The sequence below is a fragment of the Felis catus genome, chromosome B3 (genome assembly GCF_018350175.1).
Source record: "Felis catus isolate Fca126 chromosome B3, F.catus_Fca126_mat1.0, whole genome shotgun sequence".
NCBI classification, from domain to species: domain Eukaryota; kingdom Metazoa; phylum Chordata; class Mammalia; order Carnivora; family Felidae; genus Felis; species Felis catus.
This window is the reverse complement of record NC_058373.1, coordinates 54,179,583-54,198,230: the sequence shown is the minus strand read 5'-3', so window position 1 is coordinate 54,198,230 and position 18,648 is coordinate 54,179,583. Positions and strand designations below refer to the sequence as shown.

At 39.4% G+C, this 18,648-nt stretch overlaps 1 long non-coding RNA gene across 1 annotated transcript in view; it reads left to right on the top strand.

Moving 5' to 3' along the window:
* The first annotated feature begins 2,430 nt into the window (after positions 1-2,430).
* The window catches only part of LOC102900762, a 105,966-nt gene continuing 89,748 nt past the window's right edge, over positions 2,431-18,648 (top strand). The window contains exons 1-5 of the long non-coding RNA XR_002742941.2: positions 2,431-3,205; positions 4,386-4,607; positions 5,204-5,292; positions 9,137-9,284; positions 11,949-12,053. This is a non-coding gene — a long non-coding RNA (uncharacterized LOC102900762). The remainder of the gene's footprint in view (positions 3,206-4,385; positions 4,608-5,203; positions 5,293-9,136; positions 9,285-11,948; positions 12,054-18,648) is intronic.

Sequence of the window (18,648 nt, the reverse complement as noted above, 5' to 3'; positions counted from 1 at the left end):
CTGAAGCAATTCAATCTAATCATGACAGTGGCCAAATGAACCAGCCTGCACTGTTTGGGGGTCAAGTTATTGCCACTGTGGCTGATTCAGGAACTTGAGAAAATGTACTGACTCTTACAGACTGCTAATGAGTAGTGAGTCGCAGAGCCAGGGCTTAATGCCCACCCTCCCTTTCCAGCTAACTCTTTCAGAAGAGAGCTGGACCCACTGGAATGGCATGCCATCCTCCTAGGCTTACCCACATTCCAGCCTGACTGGACTTTCAGTTCTTCCAGCAGGCTGAACCTTCTCCTGATTCAGGGCCTTTGATTTTGCTATCACTTCTTTCTTAGTAATCATTTCATGCAATCTTGGCTTTTTGTCAGCCTCAAGGTTTCAGCTTAGTGCTGTATCCTCAGGGAAGCCTTTCTGGAATGACTCTACCAAAGGCGTTTCTTCCACCTCACTCGATTCCCATTGAGCTCATCTCCTCCTCCCATTGAGCTTATTTCTTTCAGTGGCCTTACTCCAAATTATCTTGCTTGTTTATGTCTACTACACACAACTATTTTTCATTTCTTCTCTTCCCCTAAAGAATATAAGCTATGTGAAGGTAGAAATGATGTCTATCAAGTTCACTGCTGAATTCACAGTGGTTGGAACAGCACCAGGCACATGGTAGGTGTTCAGTTAATGTACTGGATAAAAAAATGAACATCCTTTCTATCAGTCTTGTCTCTACACACAATTAGAAGCTATCTGAGGGGTGTCTGGGTTGCTCAGTCAGTTAAGTACCTGACTCTTGGTTTTAGCTCAGGTCATGATCTCAGGGTTCTTGGCTTCAAGCTCCTCCTCAAGCTCCACAATGCCAGTCTCTCTCTCTCTCTCTCTCTCTCTCTCTCTCTCTCTCTCTCTCTCTCTCTCCCTGTCCTGCCCTCCCACTCTCACTCCCCCCAACATGTGCATGCTCTCACTTTCTTTCTCTCTCAAAAATAAATAAACTTTAAAAAAAGCTATCTGAGACAACTTACAGACACACAAGTACAAGTGCAAAAGCTCTTATACAAGGAATTGGCCAGGGCCCAAATTATAAGGTCTGGAGAGAGTTTTTATTTTTATTTTTTTCCTATTGTCTGTGTTTATAATGCTGGAGAGGGTTGAAGGGGGTGAGGATATTTGTAATATATGAACAAATTGTGAAACTGAGTATTGGGGACGGGAGTGTGGGTGGGGTGGGAGTTTCTATCTGATGCACTGCCTCCAAAGTGACAAACTGATTTTCCTGGAACTGTTCATTTAATGAGAATGAAACTTATATGGAAATATGGAAATAGTTCCATATTTCTAGCTGGGATTCAGAATAGTCTTTGAAGCATCAGAGAAAGTTCCAGCTGACCAGCTGTAAGTAGAAGATGGATAGAAATGAGACAAATGTGTGTCTTGATGTGTGCTCCAGAGACCTTGCAGGAATAGAGGATTCACACTCTCATGCGGCATCCTTTCCCCACCAGCCCTACCACACTTGTGAAAGTGACAAGGTGCTCAAACCCGCATGCATCCTCCCAATCCATATCCCTGCTAGCCTCTGCTAGCCTGCAGGATACCTGGCAGCACACAGGATACTTGAGGCAGAAGGGGCTCACCCCTGCAGTGCTTTTTTTATGCTGGGTCCTCTGTTTTAACCACAACAGCTCTGCTTTTCATCCATTTTCTGTATTTCACTTAAGAAAGGCAATATACTTCTGAAGAAATTAAAAACTACTGAATATCCCAGTCCTTCATGTTAGAGTCAAGGAAACCAGAATCCAAAGAGGTGCTTTGAGGAGCTATAGTCCTGTAACAATTAGTGACAGAATCAAACTATGACCGTGGGTGTTGTGTCTTCAAACCCAGCTCCATTTCTCTATCCCATGCCTTATTGCCTATGCCAATCACTTGATATGGCATTCTTTGTTACTTAACTTCCCCCATATGTTAATATGATTTCCTCCACCAGTTCTTACAGGCCTTAAGTGAAGAACAGAGCACAGCATGGCACCCTTTGTGTCTCTAAGCCCCACATAGCCCAGCCCAGGGTACTATACCCCCTAGGTATTTAGGAAGCCCTTAGTACTTGAGTGATTGCAGCTGCCCTCTCCTGGCTGCCCAGAGCCTGAGAAGTAGAGCCAGCTCTGCCCTCTTCATCTGGCACAGTGCTTCCCTCCTGGAGTTGTAGAAAAATGCAGAACTATGAAAAAAGTAGAAGATGTGGTTGCTTCTAAAGCTGATCCATCTGGTCTGTAGAGTCTGCTCTTCACTCCTTTCACCCTACCTCCCCTTTTTTTAATGGGGGGATTTGGTGGCGAAATTACAGACAAAAGGGGATATATTAGTAAGCTATTGGTGTGTAACAAATTAATGCAAAGTTAGCAGCTTAAAGCAACATGCATTATCTCACAGCTTGCATGGGTTAGAAGTCCAGGAAAAGCTTAGCTGTTTCCTCTGTTTAGGGTCTCACAAGACAGCATTCAAGGCTGGCTGCAGCCTCATCTGAGACTCAGAGGTCATCTTCTAAGTTCATGTGGATGTTGGAAGAATTTATTTCCTTATATCTGTGGATCTCGTGACAACTTGCTTTTTCAGGGCCAATAGGAGAAAGAGAATCCTTGCTGTCTGGAGTCTGTGAGCTTAGGGAAAGAAGAATCTCTCTTTTAAAAGGCTACCTGATTAGAGTATGCCCATCTAGGATAATCTCCTTTTGATTAACTCAAAGTCAAGCTGATTAGAAACCTTACTTTCACCTGTAAAATCCTTTTATAACCCAACGGAATCACGGGAGAGCTAGCAAAACCTACTAGTTAGAAGCCAGAAGCAGGTTCTGCCCACACTGTGAGGAAGAAGGTTTCAAGAAAGCATGGATACTGGGAGGCAGTGAGCACTGGGATCATCTTAGGATGCTGCTACCAGAGAGAGGTTCTTAGAAGAAGAATAAAAGCTAACTGAGGTTAATTCAAGATAAGGAAGTGAAGGCTCAAAAGGGTCAGAAGCTTACTCGTGGTTATCTCACGGCAGAACCAAGTCTCTAATTAGGATTGCCTGAAGTTAGGGCTTATTCATTTAATGTCTATGCCCTACATCATATATTTGAAAAACAACTGAAGACTGTTGTGAGGGTCAATGGTAAGAAACCTGGACAGACAACAAAAGACCTGTTTTCTCTTCCAAATTTGTCATCCTAACTATCTGGGTATGTAACCTTAGGTAGCTCCCTAACTCTGTGCCTCATTCTTTCTTCCCCACCTGCTTTTTGTGAGCATTAGTGAAAAGAACGAAGCATTGCAAACAGTAGGTACCTGTAAGTGTGCTCCTGAGGGCAAAGTAACACCCTGGAGCAATTCTGAGCAGCACAGTTTTAGGATCATATTTCTGTTTCATAAAATTTGCTCTGATAGTGGAGTGAGAGACCAAATAGGAAGCTGCTACAAGTGAGAGATAATGTTGACCTGAATCAAGTCCAGAAAGGGCTGGAGGGGAAGGGAAGGGCCTCTGTAGATACAGAACGTATAGAATTTTGTGGTCGGTTATGTGTGAGGATAAATAAGGAGCTTAAAACAAAGTCTAGAATAATTGCTAAAGAGTTAGGAATAAAAGCAACAAGGTTTCCTATGAGAAGATGACAATTCTTATCATAGTCACCATCTCTCTTGCTCTTTGAGGCTCAGAAGAAAGGGGTTTATCAGAGATGTAATAGCAGGTGAGGTGAATAAGAGCACACCTAAGTCTGGCTCCCATTGCTCTCATTAGCCTGGAACCCTGGGATTGACAGAAGTATCACCTGGGAACTTGCTAGAACTTGTTCCACCCCAGACCTCTTGAATTAGAAACTAGGCATGGAGCCTAGCAATCTATTTTAACAAGCCCTCCTGATGATTTCTATGCACACTAAAATTCATGTGCTTCTCTAGAATTACAGTTTTGAAAACACATCTACTCATAAAACCTCTGGGCAGTTAGGGAAAATGGATGTATAGCCAGGGATCTGAAATGGGCCAGGACTCAGGTTAAGGAACAATTGGCTAGACATATCAGAATGTAATGAGGAAAAGGTTTACCTTTCATCTCCACCTGAAGATGCTAAGTGAAACCTTCCAAATTCTCAAGAGAAAGAAGATGCCTCTGACTCCTGTCATGTTTAAGTCTTGCTCAAAAGGAAAGACAAAATGAAGGAAGGGGGGAAATGCAAATGCCATATAGTGTTGCCTTTGGGAATGACAGACCTTGCTTCCTCACCTTGCATTTTTAGTTACCATCCCCACAGTTTGCTCAAAGGCCTTACCCAGAATCCCCTGATGTTTTAGAGTCTGTAAGGGCAGAGGGTTGTGGATGGAAGAGGGTGGCATTAAGGATACCCCAACTCTTCTTCTCAGACTCATTCAACCAGGCGAGGATTCCAGTGAAACTTCTAGAGTGAGACATTCACACTTCCCTCATCACTGCAGCAAGAGGATGGGCAAGACCTGGAGTGAGACCTGGGTGTGAGGCTGTTTTCCTGCTACCTGCAGAAGAGACCTCAGGATTAGTTTAATTGTGCACTTCCATCTCTGACCCTTGGATGCCTGGTCCTGAAAATGAAAGAGACAAGCTAAATGGTATACCTGGTATTTTAATTTTTATCTATTTTTCATGTTCCAGTATTCTTGGCCCTACAGATGATATTAATTTAGTTCTCCTGGCAAGAGAGAATGCTACTCACCTGGATCTATTATCGAGGGAAGATTTTCAGAATTGTGTTGATCCTAAAGCAAGGCAAAGCCAGCCAAACTCATATACTCCAAAAGAGTTCTGTGAATACTTTTATCTTGTATATCTAGAGCTAGCATTTTTTTTTGGGGGGGGGGGAGGCATTAAGTTTCTATTTGACAGAGAGATTTGAAGTATTCAAAGGTGGTAGTTTCTCCAACCTTTGAAGTGGTTCTAGAAGAAAGTTTTGCAATCTTTCAAATGTCTTTGAGACATGGAGAAAAAGCCCTCTTTCTGGAGAAGCACCACAGACCCACCATTCTTTAACACCTTAGCTTCATCTTCAAATTAAGGCACTGAATAAATTAGGTTGTTTTCTTTTTAATTTTTATACAGTTGTAGCCAAGAGATTCCGCAGCTGTGTTTTCCTTCCACACAAAATTAGGTCTCTGCGTTTTAATGTTTCTTTCATTCTTTTTCCACTTGAAAAAATACTTTGAGCAAGACTTAAAGGCAAATGGAATATGAATCAGAGGCATCTTTCTCTTGAGAATTTGGAAGGTTTCACTTGGCAACTTCAGGTGGAGAAGAAAGGTGAGCCATTTCCTCATTTTAAATGTCTAGCCAACTGTACTTCAACTTGAGTCCTGGCCCATTTCAGAGGATTGTAAATCCGTTTTGTCCAACTGCCCAGAGGTTTTGTGAATGGGTGCATTTTCAGAACCAAACATAGTAACAAAAGTAAAACATTCACACAGAACTTACTGGGGGAAAAAAAAAGACTCTGAACTGCTTTCTCAATTTCAGCAACTATGGTACTCTTTTATTACAACTTGAACCGAAGTATTAATTCTTGAACTGAAATGCGCTTCCTTGTTTATTCTCTTACACAAATGCTTGTGTAATTTTGCCTTGCACGTAATCTCTCCCTGCAATTTTTAGAGTAACTGAAAGCAATTTCCAGAATTATTTTGAAAGCCAAATTATTCCTCACAATATTTCTGTGATAAGTATTTGGAACGAGATTGGAATAATTGTTTTCAAATAAGAGTAAGGGCAAAGAAGAAAGAGGCAATAGATTAAGACTACCCAATGAATTACGGTCTGTACTAGAGCAGAATTTAGTTCATTCAGTAAATGTTCAGTAATGTTCCCTTTATAAATATAACTTCTTTTTTTTTTTTTTAATGTTTATTTTTGAGACACAGAGAGACAGAGCATGAATGGAGGAGGGGCAGAGAGAGAGGGAGACACAGAATCGGAAGCAGGCTCCAGGCTCTGAGCCATCAGCCCAGAGCCTGACGCGGGGCTCGAACTCACGAACTGTGAGATTGTGACCTGAGCTGAAGTCGGACGCTCAACCGACTGAGCCACCCAGGTGCCCCTTCTTTTTTTTTTTTTAAACAAAAAAAAATTTTATTGTCTCACAGTTCTAGAGGATAGAGGTCTGAGATCAAGATGTTGGTAGAGTTGGTTCCATCTGAGAGTTGTAAGATTGTTACAGGTTTCTACTCTCACTTCTGGTGGTTTGCTGGCAATCTTTGGTATCATTTGACTTGTAGAAGCATCATCCTTATCTCTGCCTTGTTCTCATGGCATTCTCCCTATATGAGTATCTGTGTCCAAAATTTCCCCCTTTTTAAGAACATCAGTCATTGGGGCGCCTGGGTGGCGCAGTCGGTTAAGCATCCAACTTCAGCCAGGTCACGATCTCGCGGTCCGGGAGTTCGAGCCCCGCGTCAGGCTCTGGGCTGATGGCTCGGAGCCTGGAGCCTGTTTCTGATTCTGTGTCTCCCTCTCTCTCTGTCCCTACCCCGTTCATGCTCTGTCTCTCTCTGTCCCAAAAATAAATAAACGTTGAAAAAAAAAATTTTTTTAAAAAAGAACATCAGTCATATTGGATTAAGGCCCACCCTAATGACCTCATTTTACCTTGGTTACCTCTGTAAAAACTATCTCAAAATAAGATTATATTCTGAAGTACCAGGGTTAGGACTTCAATATATGAGTTTTCGAGGAGGGTGGGGAGAAAAATCCAAAAAAAAAAAACAACAAAAAAACCATGTAATAAAATAGCAAAAACACGTTTATTATTGATTTAAAAGTATTTAAGCATCCACTACACGTGAAGCATTATGCCCATGTGCCCTTTATAGGAATAATCCTATCCCAATATTTTCCTAATTCTTCCTAACATACATTCTGAACATACACAATCACATTATCAGGAGGGACTGTTTGCTACTCTGAATCCAAAAAGAAAAAAAGGAGAAGAGAAAAGAAAAATAGAAAAATTAACAGAAGTCCAAGAAGGCACACTAGAATGATTTTTATCCTTCAGCTGTAATAGAGAAAAATGAAAGGTTTCCCAAAACAGAACCAAGATTTTCCCCTACCCCCATTTAGCAGTGACTTTTACAGAAGAGCTTCTGTGCAATTTATCTTGGTGTAACTCCTGATTGAGAAAATCCTTGCTATGAAAGACTAGGTAACTTCAGAAGATTAAGATATTATAACTGAAATATGTATTTTATAGATAGTACAATACTCTCCTACTTAAAAAGATAAAAGATTGCTAGATCTAGAAAGGACTCCAGGGATCATTTGCTTCAGGCAGGTAGTTCCCATCCTATATTGTTTTAATATAGTTTTTATTGTTATTTAGGTATAGTAGGGCCAACAGATCAGGAAACAGCTGCCATTGAAAAGGCAGTATGTACTATTCACAGATCCCAAGATAACAGGGTATGTGATGCCATGAGGGAGAGGCATATGGAGAAAGTACAGACATCAGGTAGAGGCAGAGGGAGAGGGAAGAATTCTGGACAAGAGCTGGGGGGAAGAAATGGGCAAGGCCGGGTAAGCAGGTTTAGGATTGACTAGCTTGAATAACTTCAGCAGAGTCTAGGATTTAGGCACTACACCTAGTTTTCTGGTACCTGGCCCTGGGGGTGATTAGGACAGGTGGATAATGGCTCAGAGTGTGGCAGCCTGATAAAAGAGGTAATTGTGATGTGGGCTCTATCTTCGCCAGTTTGCATTTGAAAAGTGTGCACCTGGACAAATTGTTTTCTATCTCTAGGACTTGACTAACTCTTGGAGGGGCAGTCCCTCTAGGGCCATCAAGGCCCAAATATCAAAGTGTCAGAACACAGAAAATGAAAGACATAGTTAACATACATGTGTCATTTCTAATTGATAGGATAACCTAGATGGGATGTTGATAAGGATCCTGGGATCATATATGGGCTCAAAAAAAAAAAAAAAAGAATTATGTTTGATTTTCAATGTCTGCTATGGACACTGGGTGGGGTGTGACCATGTATTGATCATCACACATTTAATCCAACTCTTCCTTATTTAGATGATACAGATGGGGTCCAGTGAGGTAGATTGACTTGCCCAAAGTCACACTGCTAGTTAATCACAGGTCGGTAAATATAACCCAGATCTTTCTGACTCCTAAATTAATATACCCTGCTAAGCATACCGGCTATAAACTACTCACAAAACAGAGGTACTAGGTGTAGACGTATCAGGATTCCAGCACAGTCCCCTACAACATCCCACATCACCTATAATTTTTGAAGGAAGACATTTTTTTTTCTGTGTCCTATCCCTGATTAATTATTCCCATGAAGTGTTCTGCAAGTTCTTCTATAAGGTGTGACATCCTTATGGGTCTGTTGTTTTTCATGATGATCATGCTTGTTCTCCTTTGTCAATGAAGCTCCCAGCCTAGTCAGAGACTCTCCAACCCATCCAGAGTAGTTGGTATTCTTCCAGGGAACCTGGATAGCAAGCAGAGTGCTGAAGAGTCTACCCTCCTGTCCCAATTAGTTAACTGGTTCTTTCACCAGACTTTCTTTGATGTTCAGCTCTTGATATCAGTTTCTCCTCTTGACATGCCTGGTCCTGGCTGTAGCAGTATTAGTCTCCTCCACAGTCAAAATGATCCTGGGATATATTGTGACTTATTGAGGGAAAGTATTTCTCAGTCTTCTAGAGTAACACTCAATGCCCTGGGCTGTAGGGAAGAATTATGAACACTCAGCACTATTTACTCATTTCTTGTCTGTCAGGCAAGCATGCAGTAGTGAGCATGTACTATATATAAGACACTTCTATAACCATTCTGGGGGTTTTAAAAATGGGTAAGAAATGGTTCTTAATAATCGCAAAGGGGAGATCAAATAAATAGTGGTAGAACTAGGATTATGGCAAGGGCTGGCTAGCTGGTCACCCAACCCATCTCCTTTAATTCCTTGTTACGGTGTATGATTAAATTTCCCAACCTCCCATGTGGTTAGCTGTGGCCAGATTACCGAGTTCTAGTCAAAGAAATGGAGAGCCAAACTTATATGTACTTCTTTCAGGTCTGGCCTATAAAAACTCACTTAGCTAAAAAATCCTTTTCTGCTTTTTCTTTTTCTCTCAGCTTGTTACTGACTAACATAGAAATCTTGGAAGCAGCATCTTAAAGATGACAGAGCCATAAGGTAACAGGATCCTGGGCCCTATATCACCACTTGGAAGAAAGCAGCACACAAATCACTAATGCACGTTTGGATTTTCCTGAATGAGAAGTAAGCTTCCATTGGATTTAAGCCTTTATAGATTTGGGGATTGTTATAACAGATAGCATTATCTCAATTAATATAAACTAGAATCCAAGTGTCCTCAATCCTAGTTCAGTTCTGTTCTCTTCAAATCACAAACCCACATGAAATAATTTGGTAATGCCCCAATTTTAACCTTAATAAATACAAAATTCACATTCTAAGTCATTAAAAAGAATACATGAGGAGTCAAAATAAATTGGTATTAAGAAGCAGCACCTTTTGGGGCACCTGGGTGGCAGTCAGTTAAGTGTCCAACTTTTGATCTTGGCTCCAGTCATGATCTCATGGTTTGTGGAATCGAACCCTGCATCAGTCTCTGCACTGACACCATGGAGCCTGCTTGGGATTCTCTCTCCCTCTCTCTTTGCCCCTCCTTCACTCTCTCTCTCTCTCTTTCTCTCTCTAAATAAATAAACTTCAAAAAAAGAAGGGGCACCTGCAAAGCATGAGTGTGTGAAACAATGGAGAAACAAACCCAGTGTCCAGTTTATTACACAGTTTGTACTTGAGGCCTTGATTTGCCATTGCAGGATTCCAAGGTTGAAGAGTATTCTGAGGGTTTTAATAAGAGGTTTCCCTTGGTTGATCTGGATGTGGAATGCTACAAACTCTCATCTCCCAAGGCTCCTTGTTTCTACCTCTTGAAATCGCAAATTAAATCACCAAATACTAATGATTCCCATGGTAGGACACAAACTATTGAGACACATGGCTGACCCTAACTGCCTCCTCAAGCACAACTGATGGACATTAAAAAGGCTCACACAAATGGCAGGCCAGAAGCACAGGCAAATCTATTATGTAGACACAATTTTTCTTTAATATATTAAAATTTTACTTTTAGAAACATTCTCCACCCTTCTCATACTTACTCTCTGGAACCTCAGTACATGTATTCTCTTAGCTAGATGCCCAGGGTCCCCAAATTTAGCACTTTTCACTGGCCCTCCTGTTTAAGTGTCACTGCCTACCTCATCTTTTATTCACATATCAAAAAGAAAAAAACTACCCAAATTATGAGCTAACAACAACAACAACAACAAAACAACTAAGGTAAGCGTGGGAGTGTCTACCAGGTTATGCATGTTATATTGCCTAGAAGAGAACCTAGTCCATTAGGTTACATCTGTCTACAATTAACTGCATAACACCAATTAACTGGGTCCAAAAGGAGGCAGTAACTTAGAGAATTGTCAACGGAATAGGAATAGGAGAGTAGAGATCTCTAGGTAACAACATCCCTGGCTGCCCAGAGTAGGTTGCAGGAAAAAGGGCGGTGATAACTTCCTTAGGAAAACAATATCTTGCAAAAGAGAAGGGAGAAGCTGTTAGAGCAAATATTGCCTATTCTGCTTAAGAACAATCCTAACTTTATGACATCTTTTCCCCAAGAATACATGTGTAAGCAAAAATAGTAAACTGCACACACCCATGAGAATTGAATAGATCATATACGTTGCACAATGTACGTTGCAAAATACCAAAGTTCATTCTTATGCTGTAATATTTAGCATCAATAGTTAAGAATGCCCTTGGTAAGTTGTTTGCCTGACTGAAGAAACAGCATCCTGTTTTTTATAAATATTTTGAGGGGGTGGAAATAATAGCTTTTGTTATTTTGTCTTGTTTTTATAGGGTACTTTGAGACTAGCTTATGAATTTGGGCTTGTTCTGATTTATAAGTGACATTTGGATGAGTCTGCAGTTGTTCCTGGAATTTATACCACAGGGATTCCCTTTCTGTCCTCCTTAGTTAATTATCCAACATATCACACATAAATGCAATGAGAAGGCAAACGTTTAAATTATTTTCAAAAGGAAGCTTATGTTGGAAAATATTTGAGCTACATCCATCTTGTGGGTTTCTTTTGTCTAATTCAAGCATTCTTTCATAATTTAGTCTTCCTGATAAATTATTACTCAAAAGCATTTAAGCTTATTGTTCTTTCTTCAGAGTACTGGTGGTAACCCAACAAGCATTCAGACGTTGCCTTTGACTTCAAGGTTTGGTAACCTCACCACACTATTTAATGAAATGCTTCATGTAAAAGGTCACCCCTAAGATATCAATTCCTGAGAGGGAGAAATTTCCCACTCTGCTGACAAGTTAGTTTCTAAGATCTAGAAAGGACACTTGAGAGATAAAATAATGCAGAGAAGAAGCTCCTTCTAGAAGCCATGGATATTTGTCCCTTTGGTGACCTGAATGACAAATCTGGGTAGGACAGGCAATGGGAAAGTGATCTGCCTGCCAGAATATCAGCAGATGTCCTCCTGGATGCCTCATCTGTATTGCACTAAAAACACATGGAAGTTGTTTTCCACAGAGGCAAAACTCTGCCCCAAATTTGGCACTAGATGAGTTCCACACTGGGTAATTACTGGGAAAGTTTTTTCCTTCAATACCACTGTAATTATGCCACTTCCTTGATCAAAAATATCCCATGGTGTGGTACTGCTATTGTCCGAATATTTGCTTACTTCCCAAATTTATGTTAAATCCTAACCCCCACCGTGATGGTATTAGGAGGTGGAGCTTTTGTGAGGTGATTAGAGAAGCTTCCTCATGGATAGGATTAGTGCCCTTATAGAAGAGGACTGAGAGAGCTCCCTTGCCTCTCCCATCAGGTGAGAACACAGCAAGAAAGCACCAGCCAAGAATGAGGAAGTGGGCCCTCACTACAACACCATTGTGCCAGCACCCTGATCTTGGACTTCCCAGCCTCCAGAACTGTGAGAAATGAATTTCTGTTGTTTATAAACCACTCATCTATGGTATTTTGTGACAGTAGCCCCAACAGAACAAGAGAATTAGGCAGAATAATGGTCCCTAAAAGATGTTCATGTTCTAATCTCCAGAACCTGAGAAGATGTTGCCTTACATGGCAGAAAGGCCTTTGTAGATGTGATTGAGGTGATGGACCTTGTGACGGGAGATTAGTGTCAATTATCCAGGTGGATCCAATATATTTACATGCGTCCTTAAAAGCAGATAACTTTTCCCAGCTGTGGTCAGAGAAATGCCAGAAAGAGAAGGAAATGTAACAGCAGGGTCAGATGGCTCAGAGCATGGAGCCTGCTTCTGATGTTCTGTCCTCCTGTCTCTCTGCCCCTCCCCCACTCATGCTCTGTCTGTCTCTCTCTCTGAAAAATAAATAAACATTAAAAAAAGTAAAAAAAAAAAAAAAGTCAGAGAGGTGAAGTGGAAGGAGAGATTTGAAATATGAAAGGGACTTTTACTGCTTTACACAAAGTCCTCCAAACCTATCCTGACTGTTCCTACTACTACGCCTTTTCTCACACTGTTCCTCCTCTGCTTCTCCCATTTGAATCTTAGCAGCCTGTGGTTTGCATGCTATTCTGGTACAATGCCAAATCCAACCCATAATTCTCTAATTTTGCACTCCTGCACACTTACTGCTTCACTGCACGGTACATGTAGCACAGAGATTCTCAAACTTGTTGGTCTAAGGATTTCTTTACATTCTTAAGAATAATTAAGAACTTCAAAGATCTTTTGTGTAAATGAGTTATATTTGTAATATTGATAGTATTAGGAACTAAATAAAATTTTAAAACAATTATTAATTTATTTTAAAATAACGATAACGCCATTTCATGCTCAAATAACATATTTTAGTAAAGAAAGCTGTGTTTCCCCAAATAAGAAAATTTAATGAGAATTGTGGCACTGTTTCACGGTTTTGCAAATCTCTTTGTTGTCTGGCTTAGTAGAAAACAGCTAGATACTCCATCTATGTTCCATCTATTGCTATATATCATTTTGGTTAAAATATTTGAGGAAAATTTGGCATCAAACTAATTGCAATTGTAAAAGGAAGATTATTTTAAATGCATTTCCAGATAATTCTAGATACTCTTCTTTGATATTACACCAAAACTCAGTAAGTAGTAGTAGTAGTTTCTTAAAGGTTAATTGCATTGTAGAATGACAAACTATATCAGTTAATACTCTGTTATATTAAAATCCACTGGTTTCTCTTGCACTTTGAAAGGAGTTTTTCCCCATCCACAATTTTGTAGCATGCATGGTTGGTCATTTGGAAAATGCTGGTTTATTCAGTTATGCAAATCTTACAAGTGTTGACACAATTTATTATGCAATATCAAAAAATTGTGTTTATTAAAATCACCACCAGTCTCATCAGAAAAGTATTTATGTATTGAGAAGCTGTCAAGTTCATAGTGGTGAATACAAGATTTCAAAAGTTCTAATTTTCTCTTGAAAGCTTAAATTTTATTGTTGTCAACAAATATTGTCAGTTATTTTGCTTGATGTGACAGCTCATTTCATTCATTTTTGAGAAAAAAAAAAGTGCTGCCAAATATCCAAGTCTGAAAACCCAAAGTGACCTAATTTGTCAGTCCTTATTTCATGAAAAAAGTGGCAAGTCCAGCTTACAACTCCAAGTGCAATGAGGGAAGTCATTGACACTCAATGAAACCCATGAAATGCTTACATCTAGAACAGATTTCCCTATAAGTGAGCATCAAAGTTTCAAAGGTTCCATTCAGTGTTCCTTCACTTAGAGTAGTCAAGTCCACACAGGCATGTGCCAGCCCCAAGAGAAATGGGTAGTGTTCCCATACAGATCCTGCTTGGCTCAAGATGGTAGGGAGGCAGAGCTGAAGGCAAAGTTGGTCTGGCCTTCTGTTTTTTTCTACATCCTCTCCTTCTGAGTCATAGAAATCAGGAGATGAGGAAGAGTATATGAGGAAGGGGCTCTCCCTTGAGCTGGTTCAACGTCTTGATGTCAAGCTAAGACTGAGCAAAAGGAAGAGGAGATCTAGAGAGGAGTTCCAGTAGAATCAACTAAACTGAAGCAGTGGGATTCCCAAATTCATCCCCCACCCCTTCCCATTCTGTTCTTTAAGGACACCAGGCCCCAACCAGAGAGATGTAATAATCAGAAAAGAACCAACATAAAACACAACCCAGAGAGACAGCAGACAGGGGGTGGAGAGAAAGGAAGGGAAGACAAACAAAAGGAAGATAAAGATAAATTTATCTTTTTCTAAATAAAAGTTAAATAATTTAAACAAATAGTTACAGCTTCAAAGAAATTTAAAACTTAAAAGGCCTAATAAGATATAAAAAGGAATTATAAAACAAAGGAAGATGATAAATAAATTCATATAGCAAGTTGGAAAAGAACATATTACATACAGGGATATCATAATTAAATAATAAAAATAGAATAAGTACAATTTGAAATTAAGCCTATAGAAAAGTATACAGAGAAAATGCAAAAAAATCACAAAGGTATATAATTTATATAAAAGACAATTATGTGTAAGATATATAGAATACTCCATCTTCCTAAAGAATATAGGGGGGGAAAAAAGAAGCAAAAGTATTCAAAAATCTACTAGAAGACATCTTTTTCAAATATTTGAGTCTGTAGACAGAAAAGAAAAAAACTGCCTATTGCCAAGAAAAATCAATACAAAAAACTACTGTGGCACATCCTGGTGAAATTGCTTAACTTTAAGGATAAAGAAATAATACAGGCATCCAAGCAGAAAAAAGAAGCATAGTGTTAGTGTTAAAGAGGGAAATTGGGTCTTCCTCAAACTTGTCCATAGCAATAACTCTTACTACCAGAAAATAATGGAACAGTCTGTACAACATTGAAGGGAAGTATGACCAAAGAATTTTATGCCCAGATAAGTTGTTTTTCAAATATAAAGGCAACAGGCATTCCCAAACATGCAAAAACCCACAGACTATAGCATCCATAATTTGTTCATCAGAAAAAGAAAAACTTCTGGAAAACAAAAGCAGGCTAACTAAGCAATAAATCAAAATTTAAAACTTGGGAATAAAGAACCTATGGTTAAAAAACACAACTGTGACATGTAGTAAACAAATTTAAATATAAAATTAAGACTAAACAATTATAAAATATATGGTTACAGTAAAACTATGGCTATTACAAATCTTTACATTATCAGAATAATATAACAAAAGTTGGAATCTAGAGAAAAGGCAAGTTGGAATAATGTTGAAGTGTGCTAATTTTCTCTTCACCTACAGCAAGGGATCAAAAGATGATCTGCATCGGTATCTGGATGGTATATCTCCCTCACAAAAGGACAGTGCCTTAGATTGCTTTCTGAAGATACTATCAACAAATCTGTTGATCAGTAGTAGTGTCTTTGGGGTCAGGGGAAAAACAAGCTGCTACCACATCTCCAAAGTTAACAAAATAGGCATCTTAAAGAATGGAGACATAATTTGGCTTCAACCCTCGAGATGGATTTGTTTGGAGGCAAATCTATGGTTAATAGGGTTTTCATATTCATCTAAAAAAGGATATGTGTATGTTAAGAAACTGTTTCCTATTCCCTTGTGATTACTAGGTTATACAAGAGCTGTCAGCAAAATGCTTGAAAATTTTTTCTTCCTGATTTTGTTTATGGTTTTACAAAAAATAACCATATTGACTAGGCTAGCTCTACCATTGGTGGTCATTTTTTCCTATTTAGCAGTGTTATAATTGGATACATGAGAGTGATTCATATGACCACACTTACATGACAGCAAAAGCAGAAAAAGAGTACATGAGTACATGTGGTATAATTTGGCTAGAGAAATGTATAAATATAAAATTACAAAGGAAGATGAAATTTCCAGTGAGTAAACAATTCTGCATAACATGTCCCTGCTATATAGATAACTCAGAGGAAGCACAATTAGAAGATGGACTTGCACATTTGTTTAGATTTCATTTCAGAAATATAACAGAGCTGAAAGAACATGGGCACTGACATCATGTAAACCAGATTCTAAATTCTAGCACTGCCTCTTTTTTATTGAATATCTTTGGACAAATTAGGCAATTGTTTCCTCATTTATAAAATAATAGCAATAACAACAACATCGCCTACCACAGAGTTGTTGTGAAAACTGGTGAAACTATAGATGTGGTCAACTCAGTAGAGTGTGTAGTAGGCTAGGTTCTCAATAAATGGCAGGTGGATATGGCCAATTAAGAAAAAAAAAACAATATGAAAAACTTAGATCTAGAAAGCCATTGTGGAAATATTCTTAACTAGTTGAAGAAGGCAATCAGTTGCTTTTCACTTCACGTTGCACGAACTGTCAACCAGATAGGAGTCAAGTCCTAACCCAAGATCCTCCATTAATGGACCTTGGACCAGAATATTTCTTTGGCTGTATGATAAGGGGATCACTACCTACTGATGTTGTCAGAGCCAAAAGAAATTTAGAAGGTATAGTAAGAACTCTGAGAAATATGGCATTCTATGACGGGGAGGAGACAGAAACAATTATGTTTTAGTTTCTATACTTGTTCATTTCACTTCACTATTCTTTCTCTTAAACTAAGGAACTAAGAAGCTGTGTGCTCTAGGAGGGGCGAATTTTCATGTCTCTGTGCCTAACCCTACCAAAGACCCTTCTAAATGGAATACCCGTCTCTCTTATTGTACAGAAGCCCTATTTATCCCTCAAGGTTCATTTTAAAATTCACTGCTCTTTGAGCACTTCCTTAACTATACTCTTATCTGTGTTCTTCCTAGTATACTGTTTCTTTTGCAGTTCTTGTTACATTGTCTGGTGGTTATTTCTTTATGACTCTCCCAGTATCATAGAGCAACTAGAACATGAGCTGCTTACAGTAGAGACATTTTTTTTAATCACTATCATCTAGCAGAGTAAGTAACTTAGAGAAGGGGCCCAGTAAATGTTTTGGGGGAAAGACAAAAGCTAAAGTAGAGAGGAAATGACAAATTACTAAGTTTCAGGCACGTACAAAACCCTTCTCATACAGTATCTTATTTAATTCTTATATCACTGACATCCTTTTTTTGTATTCATTCAACGAGTATTTACTGACCCATATACTATGTCCTAGTCACTGTTCTAGATGTTGGGAATATAGCTACTCTTACATGCTTAGATCCAAGTGAGGGGAAACAGACAGCAAACAAACAAATTAGCAAAACATATATGCAAATGTCAAGTGGCGATATATTCTATGAAGAAAAATAAAACTGGATAAAAAATAGGGTTATAGGAGTTGGGATTGTTTTCTATTAGATTAAGGACCAAGGAGGCAGTTTGTGATCAGGTGACTTTTGAACAAAGACTGAATGAAGTAAGTGAATGAGTTACAGGTATCTGTAAAGAGAATGTTCCCTAGAGAGGGAAAGGCAGTGCAAAGGCCCTGAGGCAGGAGCACATATGGTATGTTTGAGGGCCAACATGAAGGCCAATAATCTGAAGAGGGGTGATCAAGGAACTGAATGATCTGTAAAGTCATAGAAATAATAGAAGAGAAGCATGTCATGTAAATTCTCATGGGGAGACCATGAGAAGGCTTCATAATTTTATTCTCCATGAGAGGGGAAAGCATGGGAAGATTCTGACCAGAGAAGTGATCTCTTGGATGCTGTGGGGAATATAGACTATGGGAGAGCAAGGTAGCTGGAGTAGGGAAGGGCACTTACTCCTTTATTGCAATAGCCAAGGACAGAGGCGATAGCAGATGACAGCAGTGATGGCACTGGATACAGTTTAAGTTAGGGCCAGTAAATTGACTGATGGATTAGAAGTGTGCAGTGAGAAAAAGAGGCTTTAGGACAGAGAAATTGGGCAAGTGAAGAGGCTACATAGTGAGGTTGGGAAGGTTGTGAAAAGATTAAGTTTGAGGAAGAAAATGAGTTCGGTTCGGACATACGAAGTTTGAGATGCCTATTATATATCAAGTGGAGTTGTTGAGTAGGCTATTTGATTCCAGAGTTTAGGATTTGGGGGAACGTTTATGGCTTTTTGAGAGTCTCAGCGTACAAGTGATACTTGAAGTCAATCAAGTGGATGATATTATCTAGGAAATCAAGGTAAACAGGTGAGAAAAGAGGTCTGAGAACTGAGTCCTGGGCACTCCAACAATTCAAAGTTGGTAAGGTAAAAAGAATTCAGCAAATGAATCTGGGAAAGAATGGCCAGAGAGCAAGAAAGGAATGAAGAAGGAGGAATGTCCCAGAAGCTAAGCAGAAGCTAGGGCTCATGAAGACGGAAGTGATCACAAGGGTCAAATGCTGCTCATAGGTCAAATGAAGCCTCAGAAGTGATTCGCCAGAATTAATTGTACTGTTGGATTTGGTCATTTTAGTAGGCAGCCATCCTTATCCCTCTTTGATATATAATCAAATTGGGGTTCAAAGAGATTTAAGGGGGTGCTTGGCTGGCTCAGTCATTAGAGTGTGCAGAGTTTGAGTCCCACGTTGGGTGTACAGATGACTTAAAAATCAAATCTTAAAAATTAAAGATTTAAGCAAC